The sequence below is a fragment of the Pseudophryne corroboree genome, chromosome 8, assembly GCF_028390025.1.
Source record: "Pseudophryne corroboree isolate aPseCor3 chromosome 8, aPseCor3.hap2, whole genome shotgun sequence".
NCBI classification, from domain to species: domain Eukaryota; kingdom Metazoa; phylum Chordata; class Amphibia; order Anura; family Myobatrachidae; genus Pseudophryne; species Pseudophryne corroboree.
Window position 1 is genome coordinate 72,880,186 of NC_086451.1, and position 12,670 is coordinate 72,892,855.

The following is a 12,670-nucleotide window of genomic DNA, read 5'->3' on the forward strand; positions in this document are numbered from 1 at the left end:
TAGATAAATAGGATTTGGCTCCCATACATTCTGAGATTGGGCAATTTTACTACAGATTTCATTTAAGATTACTATGGTGGTCATTCCGAGTTGTTCGCTCTGTATTTTTTTCTCGCAACGGAGCGATTAGTCGCTAATGCGCATGCGCAATGTCCGCAGTGCGACTGCGCCAAGTAAATTTGCTATGCAGTTGGGTATTTTACTCACGGCATTACGAGGTTTTTTCTTCGTTCTGGTGATCGTAATGTGATTGACAGGAAGTGGGTGTTTCTGGGCGGAAACTGGCCGTTTTATGGGTGTGTGCGAAAAAACGCTACCGTTTCTGGGAAAAACGCGGGAGTGGCTGGAGAAACGGAGGAGTGTCTGGGCGAACGCTGGGTGTGTTTGTGACGTCAAACCAGGAACGACAAGCACTGAACTGATCGCAGATGCCGAGTAAGTGTGGAGCTACTCAGAAACTGATAAGAAGTGTCTATTCGCAATTTTGCTAATCTTTCGTTCGCAATTTTGATAAGCTAAGATTCACTCCCAGTAGGCGGCGGCTTAGCGTGTGCAAAGCTGCTAAAAGCAGCTTGCGAGCGAACAACTCGGTATGAGGGCCTATATGCAGAGAGAAAATACCAAGAACGGTGCTCGGGCGCAATATGTGCTGTTGTTCTAATGCTGCTGCTATATAACAGGATTAGTCAATCCTGATACCTAAGCATACACAAAGAGAAAACCAATAATAGCAGCGCTGAATTCAATTAATGCTAAAAATTTAAAAATGAGATGGATTGAATGAAAACAGATTAAAAAATTTTTTTTTAAATTTATTAATAACTCTGATTTATAACCAATTAAAAGTCAATGTGACCACCGGCAGAATAAGTGAACCAGAAATGTCCGTTCCTTTTAAATAACTGGACACCAGTTTAGGCAGAATATACAGGCTTAGGCTTTGAAAAAGCTTTGAAAAAGCTGCAGGACCTGCAGCGAAACGCGTCAGGTGCCACCCTGATCACCGTTGCTTTGTTGCTGAACCAGTGCCCGGACCATACTGGATGCCCAGAGTTTGCTATTTGGTGGATTTTAACAGGCGTACTTAGGACCATCCCGCAAGTCAAGCTCCGCATACTGGTGAGGATTGAGAATATGCTATCAACTCCCAATTGAAGGATCATCTATGGGATATTTCTCCCTCCAGCGGCCTAAGAAGCGGTAATAACCCTTTTCGGGACTGTGCAATCAGCTCCTAAGCCTGTATATTCTGCCTAAACTGGTGTCCAGTTATTTAAAAGGAACGGACATTTCTGGTTCACTTATTCTGCCGGTGGTCACATTGACTTTTAATTGGTTATTAATCAGAGTTATTAATACATTTAAAAAAAAAAAATTTAATCTGTTTTCATTCAATCCATCTCATTTTTTAATTTTTAGCATTAATTGAATTCAGCGCTGCTATTATTGGTTTTCCCTATATGCAGAGAGAGTGACTGGATGACCATGCTAGTTTACCAGCTTAGGCAACGCATGGTGTCTATTCATATGACGGTGTTGGTAGTGGGTGTGGATCATAGGTCAACAGTAACTAGGTCGACAGTCATTAGGTCGACCACTATTGGTCGACAGTGACTAGGTCGACACCTGAAATAGATTGACACGGTCATTAGGTCGACATGGAAAAAGGTCGACATGAGATTTTTTTTTTAAATGGTTGTTGTTTTCTTCGGCCGGGAACACCAATTAGCGCACCGTGTCCCTCGCATGGCTCGCTCCACTCGCCATGCTTCAGGCAGGTTACAATACCAAATCGTAGTCCACGTGGATCGGAAAGTTTAAAAAATTAAATAAAAAAAAATAAGAATTTACTCACCGGTAATTCTATTTCTCGTAGTCCGTAGTGGATGCTGGGGACTCCGTAAGGACCATGGGGAATAGACGGGCTCCGCAGGAGACTGGGCACTCTAAAAGAAAGATTAGGTACTATCTGGTGTGCACTGGCTCCTCCCTCTATGCCCCTCCTCCAGACCTCAGTTAGGGAAACTGTGCCCGGAAGAGCTGACACTACAAGGAAAGGATTTGGAATCCAGGGTAAGACTCATACCAGCCACACCAATCACACCGTACAACTTGTGATAACCATACCCAGTTAACAGTATGAACAACAACTGAGCCTCATTCAACTGATGGCTCATAACAATAACCCTTTAGTTAAGCAATAACTATATACACGTATTGCAGAAGAAGTCCGCACTTGGGACGGGCGCCCAGCATCCACTACGGACTACGAGAAATAGAATTACCGGTGAGTAAATTCTTATTTTCTCTAACGTCCTAGTGGATGCTGGGGACTCCGTAAGGACCATGGGGATTATACCAAAGCTCCCAAACGGGCGGGAGAGTGCGGATGACTCTGCAGCACCGAATGAGCAAACTCAAGGTCCTCCTCAGCCAGGGTATCAAACTTGTAGAACTTAGCAAATGTGTTTGAACCCGACCAAGTAGCTGCTCGGCAAAGCTGTAAAGCCGAGACCCCTCGGGGAGCCGCCCAAGACGAGCCCACCTTCCTTGTGGAATGGGCTTTCACTGATTTTGGATGCGGCAATCCAGCCGCAGAATGAGCCTGCTGAATCGTGTTACAGATCCAGCGAGCAATAGTTTGCTTTGAAGCAGGGGCACCCAGCTTGTTGGGTGCATACAGGATAAACAGCGAGTCAGTCTTCCTGACTCTAGCCGTTCTGGTTACATAAATCTTCAAAGCCCGGACTACGTCCAGCAACTTGGATTCCTCCAAGTCACGAGTAGCCGCAGGCACCACAATAGGTTGGTTCAAATGAAACGATGATACCACCTTAGGGAGAAATTGGGGACGAGTCCGCAATTCTGCCCTGTCCTTATGGAAGATCAGATAGGGGCTTTTACATGACAAAGCCGCCAATTCTGACACCCGCCTAGCCGATGCTAAGGCCAACAGCATGACCACTTTCCACGTGAGGTATTTTAGCTCCACGGTCTTAAGTGGCTCAAACCAGTGGGATTTCAGGAAATCCAACACAACGTTAAGATTCCAAGGTGCCACTGGTGGCACAAAAGGAGGCTGAATATGCAGCACTCCCTTTACAAATGTCTGAACCTCAGGCAGCGAAGCCAGTTCTTTTTGAAAGAAAATGGATAGGGCCGAGATATGGACCTTTATGGACCCTAATTTGAGGCCCATAGTCACACCTGACTGTAGGAAGTGCAGAAATCGACCCAACTGAAATTCCTCTGTAGGGGCCTTCCTGGCCTCACACCAAGCAACATATTTTCGCCATATGCGGTGATAATGCTTTGCGGTCACATCCTTCCTAGCTCTTATCAGCGTAGGAATTACTTCCTCCGGGATACCCTTTTCCGCTAGGATCCGGCGTTCAACCGCCATGCCGTCAAACGCAGACGCGGTAAGTCTTGGAACAGACAGGGCCCCTGTTGCAACAGGTCCTGTCTGAGAGGCAGAGGCCATGGGTCCTCTGTGATCATCTCTTGTAGCTCTGGGTACCAAGTCCGTCTTGGCCAATCCGGAACAATGAGAATTGTTCTCACTCCTCTTTTTCTTACTATTCTCAGCACCTTGGGTATGAGAGGAAGAGGAGGAAACACATAGACCGTCTGGAACACCCACGGTGTTACCAGTGCGTCCACAGCTATCGCCTGAGGGTCCCTTGACCTGGCGCAATATCTTTTTAGCTTTTTGTTTAAGCGGGACGCCATCATGTCCACCTGTGGCCGTTCCCACCGATTTGCAATCTGCTCGAAGACTTCTTGATGAAGTCCCCACTCTCCCGGGTGGAGGTCGTGCCTGCTGAGGAAGTCTGCTTCCCAGTTGTCCACTCCCGGAATGAACACTGCTGACACTGTTTGCACGTGATTCTCCGCCCAATGAAGAATCCTTGTGGCTTCCGCCATTGCCACCCAGCTTCTTGTACCGCCCTGGCGGTTTACATGGGCAACTGCCGTGATGTTGTCTGACTGAATCAGCACTGGTTGGTCTCGAAGCAGGGGCTCCCCTTGACTCAGGGCGTTGTATATGGCCCTTAATTCCAGTATGTTTATGTGCAGACAAGTCTCCTGACTTGACCACAGGCCTTGGAAGTTTCTTCCCTGAGTGACTGCCCCCCATCCGCGGAGGCTTGCATCCGTGGTCACCAGGACCCAGTCCTGTATGCCGAACCTGCGGCCCTGGAGAAGATGAGCACTCTGCAGCCACCACAGAAGAGACACCCTGGTCCTTGGGGACAGGGTGATCAGCCGATGCATGTGAAGATGCGATCCGGACCACTTGTCCAACAGATCCCATTGAAAGATCCTGGCATGGAACCTGCCGAAAGGAATGGCTTCGTAAGACGCTACCATCTTTCCCAGGACTCGTGTGCAGTGATGCACCGACACCTGTTTTGGTTTCAGGAGGTCCCTGACCAGAATCACCAACTCCTGAGCCTTCTCCTCCGGGAGAAACACGTTCTTCTGTTCTGTGTCCAGAATCATACCCAGGAAGGGCAGACGCGTCGTAGGAATCAGCTGCGACTTTGGAATATTCAGAATCCAGCCGTGCCGTAGCAACACTTCCTGAGAGTGTGCTACGCTGATCAACAACTGCTCCCTGGACCTCGCCTTTATGAGGAGATCGTCCAAGTACGGGATAACTGTAACTCCTTGCTTCCGAAGGAGTACCATAATTTCGGCCATTACCTTGGTAAATACTCTCGGTGCCGTGGACAGACCAAACGGCAACATCTGGAATTGATAATGACAGTCCTGTACCACAAACCTGAGGTACTCCTGGTGAGGCAGATAAATGGGGACATGCAAGTACGCATCCTTGATGTCCAGAGATACCATAAAATCCCCCTCTTCCAGGCTTGTAATGACTGCTCTGAGCGATTCCATTTTGAACTTGAACTTTTTCATGTAGATGTTCAAGGATTTTAAATTTAGAATGGGTCTTACCGAACCGTCCGGTTTCGGTACCACAAACAGTGTGGAATAGTAACCCTTTCCCTGCTGAAGGGGGGGTACCATTATTATCACTTGCTGAAGGTACCGCTTGTGAATTGCCGCCAGGACTACCTCCCTCTCCGTGGGAGAAGCTGGCAAGGCAGATTTTAGGTAACGGTGAGGGGGGGTCACTTCGAACTCCAGCTTGTATCCCTGCGATACAATCTGTATAGCCCAAGGATCCACCTGTGAGCGAACCCACTGATTGCTGAAGTTTCTGAGACGCGCCCCCACCGCTCCTGGCTCTGCCTGTGGAGCCCCAGCGTCATGCGGTGGACTTAGTGGAAGCCGGGGAGGACTTTTGTTCCTGGGAACTAGCTGCATGGTGCAGCTTCTTTCCTCTACCCCTGCCTCTGGCAAGAAAGGATGCACCTCTGACTTTCTTGCTTTTTTGAGAACTAAAGGACTGCATTTGGTAATACGGTGCTTTCTTAGGCTGTGAGGAAACCTGTGGCAAGAAAGTCGACTTTCCAGCTGTCGCTGTGGAAACGAGGTCCGATAGACCGTCCCCAAACAACTCCTCACCCTTATAAGGCAAAACCTCCATGTGTTTTTTAGAGTCGGCATCCCCTGTCCGTTGCCGAGTCCATAAGACCCTCCTGGCAGAAATGGACATTGCATTTATTCTAGAGCCCAGCAGGCAAATGTCCCTCTGGGCATCCCGCATATACAAGACGACGTCTTTAATATGGCCAAGGGTCAGCAATACGGTATCCCTGTCCAGGGTATCTAACTCCTCTGACAGAGTATCTGTCCATGCTGCTACAGCACTGCACATCCAGGCTGAAGCAATAGCCGGTCTCAGTAGAGTACCAGAGTGTGTATACACTGACTTCAAGATACCTTCCTGCTTTCTATCCGCAGGCTCCTTTAGAGCGGCCGTATCCTGAGACGGCAAGGCCACCCTCTTAGATAAGCGCGTCAGCACCTTGTCAACCCTAGGGGAGGATTCCCAGCGTAACCTATCCGTTGGCGGGAAAGGGTACGCCATTAGTATTCTCTTGGGAATCACCACTTTTTTATCAGGGGATGACCACGCTTCTTCACATAACTCATTTAATTCATGTGATGGGGGAAAAGTCACTGGCTGCTTTTTCTCCCCAAACATATTTACCCTCTTGTCAGAGACAGGGTCAACCTCTGAAATGTGTAATACATTTTTCATTGCAATAATCATGTATCGGATGGCCTTGGTCATTTTAGGCTGTAATTGTGCCTCATCATCGTCGACACTGGAGTCGGACTCCGTGTTGGTGTCAACCAACTGAGATAGTGGGCGTTTTTGAGACCCTGACGGCCTCTGAGGTGCCTGGGCAGGCCCGGGTTGAGGGCCCGGCTGTCCCCCGGCTGCAACATCATCAAACCTTTTGTGTAATGAGTTTACATTGTCATTTAAGACCTTCCACATATCCATCCAATCCGGTGTCGGCACCGACGGCGGCGACACCACATTTATCTGCACTTGCTCCGCCTCCACGTAACCCTCCTCATCAAACATGTCGACACAGCCGTACCGACACACAGCACACACACAGGGAATGCTCTGACTGAGGACAGGACCCCACAAGGTCTTTGGGGAGACAGAGAAAGAGTATGCCAGCACACACCACAGCGCTATATAACTCAGGGATACACACTACACAAGTGATTTCCCAATAGCTGCTTAATATACACCTTTAGTGCCTAAATTTATGTGCCCCCCCTCTCTTTTTACCCTTCTAGTGCCAGGAGACTGCAGGGGAGAGCCTGGGGAGCGTCCTTCCAGCGGAGCTGTGAAGAAAAATGGCGCTGGTGTGCTGAGGAAGAAGGCCCCGCCCCCTCAGCGGCGGGCTTCTGTCCCGCTGTCTGTGACTGAAAAATGGCGGGGAAGTTTACACATATACAGTACCTGACTGTATTATGTGTATATTTATGCCAAAGGTACTCTAATTGCTGCCCAGGGCGCCCCCCCCCCCCCCCCCGGCGCCCTGCACCCTACAGTGACCGGAGTGTGTGGTGTGCAGTGGGAGCAATGGCGCACAGCTGCGGTGCTGTGCGCTACCTTCAATGAAGACAGGAGTCTTCAGCCGCCGATTTCACCTTCTTCCAGCTTCTGATCTTCTGGCTCTGCGAGGGGGACGGCGGCGCGGCTCCGGGAACGGACGATCGAGGACAGCTGCCTGTGTTTGAACCCTCTGGAGCTAATGGTGTCCAGTAGCCTAAGAAGCGCAACCTAGCTGTGAACAGGTACGTTTGCTTCTCTCCCCTCGGTCCCACGTAGCAGTGAGTCTGTTGCCAGCAGATCTCACTGAAAATAAAAAACCTAACAAATACTTTCTTTACTAGCAGGCTCAGGAGAGCCCACTAGGTGCACCCAGCTCTGACCGGGCACAGATTCTAACTGAGGTCTGGAGGAGGGGCATAGAGGGAGGAGCCAGTGCACACCAGATAGTACCTAATCTTTCTTTTAGAGTGCCCAGTCTCCTGCGGAGCCCGTCTATTCCCCATGGTCCTTACGGAGTCCCCAGCATCCACTAGGACGTCAGAGAAATGAAAAATAAAAATGAAAAACTCATGTTGACCTTTGCCATGTTGACCTAGTGACCATGTCGACCTAATGCATGTCCACCAATAATGGTTGACCTAATGAGTGTCGACCTAAAGACCAGATACCGTTGAGAGTCAACTGATGAGGATCTACAAGGAATGGGACGGGTAACAGGCAGATGAGGGTGTTTTTATGGGAAATTTGCCAAATTACTGAGTACTGGCTCTGTCCGAGATGGGCATCTATCTGTGGCACTGGTACAAGTGGCAGAATCTGCCAGTTAGTCCACCATTACTTTCCAGAGATTATTTATATGAAGGAAGATCACAGGAAGAAGTGTCAGTAGTAATGTTGATTTAATGAGCTTGGGGGTAGTGGTGACTGGAATACAGGTTGTCAGAGTTTAAATGCCATAACAGCGCCAATAGGTGTACACATGTTCAGGAGGCAAGTAGGGCACAAATCTCATAAAGACAGCACAAGAATTTGTGCACAAATTTTTTGCTGTATACCTAATGAAAAAAAGATTAGAGACATATTATGTAAGACCATGGGCGGGATGTAATGACATCTGAGATCGCCGGAGGTACGGGATGCCGGCCGATCTCAGACGTTTTATTAAAGGGACAATCACTTACAAGTCATGGTTTTGCCTTCAAGGTGATTGCCCCTTTAATTTATATCCCGCCGCATGTGTTAGCAGTCTTTAGTGACAGGAAACTGGAAAATGAACATCTCTGTGTATGTGTATATGAATATATATATTCAAACCGGCATCCGGAGAATCTGGAGACAAAATCAGATAAAAAATTCTGACTATAGTACAACAGTATCCGGTCAGCTACACAGGACTGATAACATAAGAATTTGAGTAAGCTAGACACAAAATCAAAGATTCTTTCGGGTGACCTGACTTCCCTGATTTGAGAGCCAAAAAACTCCAGCATATACAGTATATAGACATCCTAAATGCAGCTAGTGATATGTAATATGGAGGGATCTGTGCTTGCCATATCCTGCACACTACTGCTACCACACTAGTTGGGACTTGTATGCACACCACATCACTTGTCTCCTTCACGTCGCTCTCACTCCCCCCCCCCCCCTTAATATCTAATTTGTGCAATTTGCAACAGTACAATACATCATAATGCTGAACAGTGTTGGTGAAACACATTTAGGGGTATATTCAATTGAGGTCTGATCCAATACGATATGCATTTGTCGGAATGGATCCGACAAGGGCTATTCAATGTCCATCTCAATTCGACTTTAAAAAAAAGTCGAATTGAGATGAGGGACCGGAGAAGGGGGAGACGGGGGACAGCCGCAGGCAGACATGGGGACAGCAGCGCTACAGCACAGGGTTGCAGGAGGATGTGGCACAGCCGCCAGACCTGACGGCAGCGTCCACCCGGCTCCAGCAAGCGGGACCTCACTTGCTGGAGCCGGGTGGACGCTGCCGTGAGTGGCGGCTGTGCCACATCCTCCTGCAGCGCTGTGCTCTAGCGCTGCTGTCCCCTGTCTGCCCGCGGCTGTCCCTTGTCTCCCTGTGCCCCCCTCCTCCTCTCTCCAGTCCTTTGCGAGGAAGATAAAATATCACAGCAGTCATCCTGCTGCAAAGCGGATAACTGAGGCCTTGACAACTATGTTGGTGTTAGACGTGCGTCCGGTATCCGCCGTTAGTTCACAGGGAACTAGACAATTTATTGAGGCAGTGTGCCCCCGTTACCAAATACCATCTAGGTTCCACTTCTCTAGGCAGGCGATACCGAGAATGTACACGGACGTCAGAAAAAGACTCACCAGTGTCCTAAAAAATGCAGTTGTACCCAATGTCCACTTAACCACGGACATGTGGACAAGTGGAGCAGGGCAGGGTCAGGACTATATGACTGTGACAGCCCACTGGGTAGATGTATGGACTCCCGCCGCAAGAACAGCAGCGGCGGCACCAGTAGCAGCATCTCGCAAACGCCAACTCTTTCCTAGGCAGGCTACGCTTTGTATCACCGCTTTCCAGAATACGCACACAGCTGAAAACCTCTTACGGCAACTGAGGAAGATCATCGCGGAATGGCTTACCCCAATTGGACTCTCCTGTGGATTTGTGGCATCGGACAACGCCAGCAATATTGTGTGTGCATTAAATATGGGCAAATTCCAGCACGTCCCATGTTTTGCACATACCTTGAATTTGGTGGTGCAGAATTTTTTAAAAAACGACAGGGGCGTGCAAGAGATGCTGTCGGTGGCCAGAAGAATTGCGGGACACTTTCGGCGTACAGGCACCACGTACAGAAGACTGGAGCACCACCAAAAACTACTGAACCTGCCCTGCCATCATCTGAAGCAAGAAGTGGTAACGAGGTGGAATTCAACCCTCTATATGCTTCAGAGGTTGGAGGAGCAGCAAAAGGCCATTCAAGCCTATACAATTGAGCACGATATAGGAGGTGGAATGCACCTGTCTCAAGCGCAGTGGAGAATGATTTCAACGTTGTGCAAGGTTCTGATGCCCTTTGAACTTGCCACACGTGAAGTCAGTTCAGACACTGCCAGCCTGAGTCAGGTCATTCCCCTCATCAGGCTTTTGCAGAAGAAGCTGGAGACATTGAAGGAGGAGCTAACACGGAGCGATTCCGCTAGGCATGTGGGACTTGTGGATGGAGCCCTTAATTCGCTTAACAAGGATTCACGGGTGGTCAATCTGTTGAAATCAGAGCACTACATTTTGGCCACCGTGCTCGATCCTAGATTTAAAACCTACCTTGGATCTCTCTTTCCGGCAGACACAAGTCTGCTGGGGTTGAAAGACCTGCTGGTGAGAAAATTGTCAAGTCAAGCGGAACGCGACCTGTCAACATCTCCTCCTTCACATTCTCCCGCAACTGGGGGTGCGAGGAAAAGGCTCAGAATTCCGAGCCCACCCGCTGGCGGTGATGCAGGGCAGTCTGGAGCGACTGCTGATGCTGACATCTGGTCCGGACTGAAGGACCTGACAACGATTACGGACATGTCGTCTACTGTCACTGCATATGATTCTCTCAACTTTGAAAGAATGGTGTAGGATTATATGAGTGACCGCATCCAAGTAGGCACGTCACACAGTCCGTACTTATACTGGCAGGAAAAAGAGGCAATTTGGAGGCCCTTGCACAAACTGGCTTTATTCTACCTAAGTTGCCCTCCCACAAGTGTGTACTCCGAAAGAGTGTTTAGTGCCGCCGCTCACCTTGTCAGCAATCGGCGTACGAGGTTACATCCAGAAAATGTGGAGAAGATGATGTTCATTAAAATGAATTATAATCAATTCCTCCGCGGAGACATTGACCAGCAGCAATTGCCTCCACAAAGTACACAGGGAGCTGAGATGGTGGATTCCAGTGGGGACGAATTGATAATCTGTGAGGAGGGGGATGTACACGGTGATATATCGGAGGATGATGATGAGGTGGACATCTTGCCTCTGTAGAGCCAGTTTGTGCAAGGAGAGATTAATTGCTTCTTTTTTGGGGGGGGTCCAAACCAACCCGTCATATCAGTCACAGTCGTGTGGCAGACCCTGTCACTGAAATGATGGGTTGGTTAAAGTGTGCATGTCCTGTTTTGTTTATACAACATAAGGGTGGGTGGGAGGGCCCAAGGACAATTCCATCTTGCACCTCTTTTTTCTTTTATTTTTCTTTGCGTCATGTGCTGTTTGGGGAGGGTTTTTTGGAAGGGACATCCTGCGTGACACTGCAGTGCCACTCCTAGATGGGCCCGGTGTTTGTGTCGGCCACTAGGGTCGCTTATCTTACTCACACAGTCAGCTACCTCATTGCGCCTCTTTTTTTCTTTGCGTCATGTGCTATTTGGGGAGGGTTTTTTGGAAGGGACATCCTGCGTGACACTGCAGTGCCACTCCTAGATGGGCCCGGTGTTTGTGTCGGCCACTAGGGTCGCTTATCTTACTCACACAGTCAGCTACCTCATTGCGCCTCTTTTTTTCTTTGCGTCATGTGCTGTTTGGGGAGGGTTTTTTGGAAGGGACATCCTGCGTGACACTGCAGTGCCACTCCTAGATGGGCCCGGTGTTTGTGTCGGCCACTAGGGTCGCTTATCTTACTCACACAGTCAGCTACCTCATTGCGCCTCTTTTTTTCTTTGCGTCATGTGCTGTTTGGGGAGGGTTTTTTGGAAGGGACATCCTGCGTGACACTGCAGTGCCACTCCTAGATGGGCCCGGTGTTTGTGTCGGCCACTAGGGTCGCTTATCTTACTCACACAGTCAGCTACCTCATTGCGCCTCTTTTTTTCTTTGCGTCATGTGCTGTTTGGGGAGGGTTTTTTGGAAGGGACATCCTGCGTGACACTGCAGTGCCACTCCTAGATGGGTCCGGTGTTTGTGTCGGCCACTAGGGTCGCTTATCTTACTCACACAGTCAGCTACCTCATTGCGCCTCTTTTTTTCTTTGCGTCATGTGCTGTTTGGGGAGGGTTTTTTGGAAGGGACATCCTGCGTGACACTGCAGTGCCACTCCTAGATGGGCCCGGTGTTTGTGTCGGCCACTAGGGTCGCTTATCTTACTCACACAGTCAGCTACCTCATTGCGCCTCTTTTTTTCTTTGCGTCATGTGCTGTTTGGGGAGGGTTTTTTGGAAGGGACATCCTGCGTGACACTGCAGTGCCACTCCTAGATGGGCCCGGTGTTTGTGTCGGCCACTAGGGTCGCTTATCTTACTCACACAGTCAGCTACCTCATTGCGCCTCTTTTTTTCTTTGCGTCATGTGCTGTTTGGGGAGGGTTTTTTGGAAGGGACATCCTGCGTGACACTGCAGTGCCACTCCTAGATGGGCCCGGTGTTTGTGTCGGCCACTAGGGTCGCTTATCTTACTCACACAGTCAGCTACCTCATTGCGCCTCTTTTTTTCTTTGCGTCATGTGCTGTTTGGGGAGGGTTTTTTGGAAGGGACATCCTGCGTGACACTGCAGTGCCACTCCTAGATGGGCCCGGTGTTTGTGTCGGCCACTAGGGTTGCTTATCTTACTCACACAGTCAGCTACCTCATTGCGCCTCTTTTTTTCTTTGCGTCATGTGCTGTTTGGGGAGGGTTTTTTGGAAGGGACATCCTGCGCGACA

General features: G+C 49.3%; 1 protein-coding gene across 8 annotated transcripts in view; it reads right to left on the reverse strand.

Moving 5' to 3' along the window:
• PIP5KL1 (phosphatidylinositol-4-phosphate 5-kinase like 1) overlaps positions 1–12,670 on the reverse strand; it is a 158,594-nt gene that overhangs the window by 32,454 nt on the left and 113,470 nt on the right. The gene's annotated exons all lie outside the window — the stretch shown is intronic.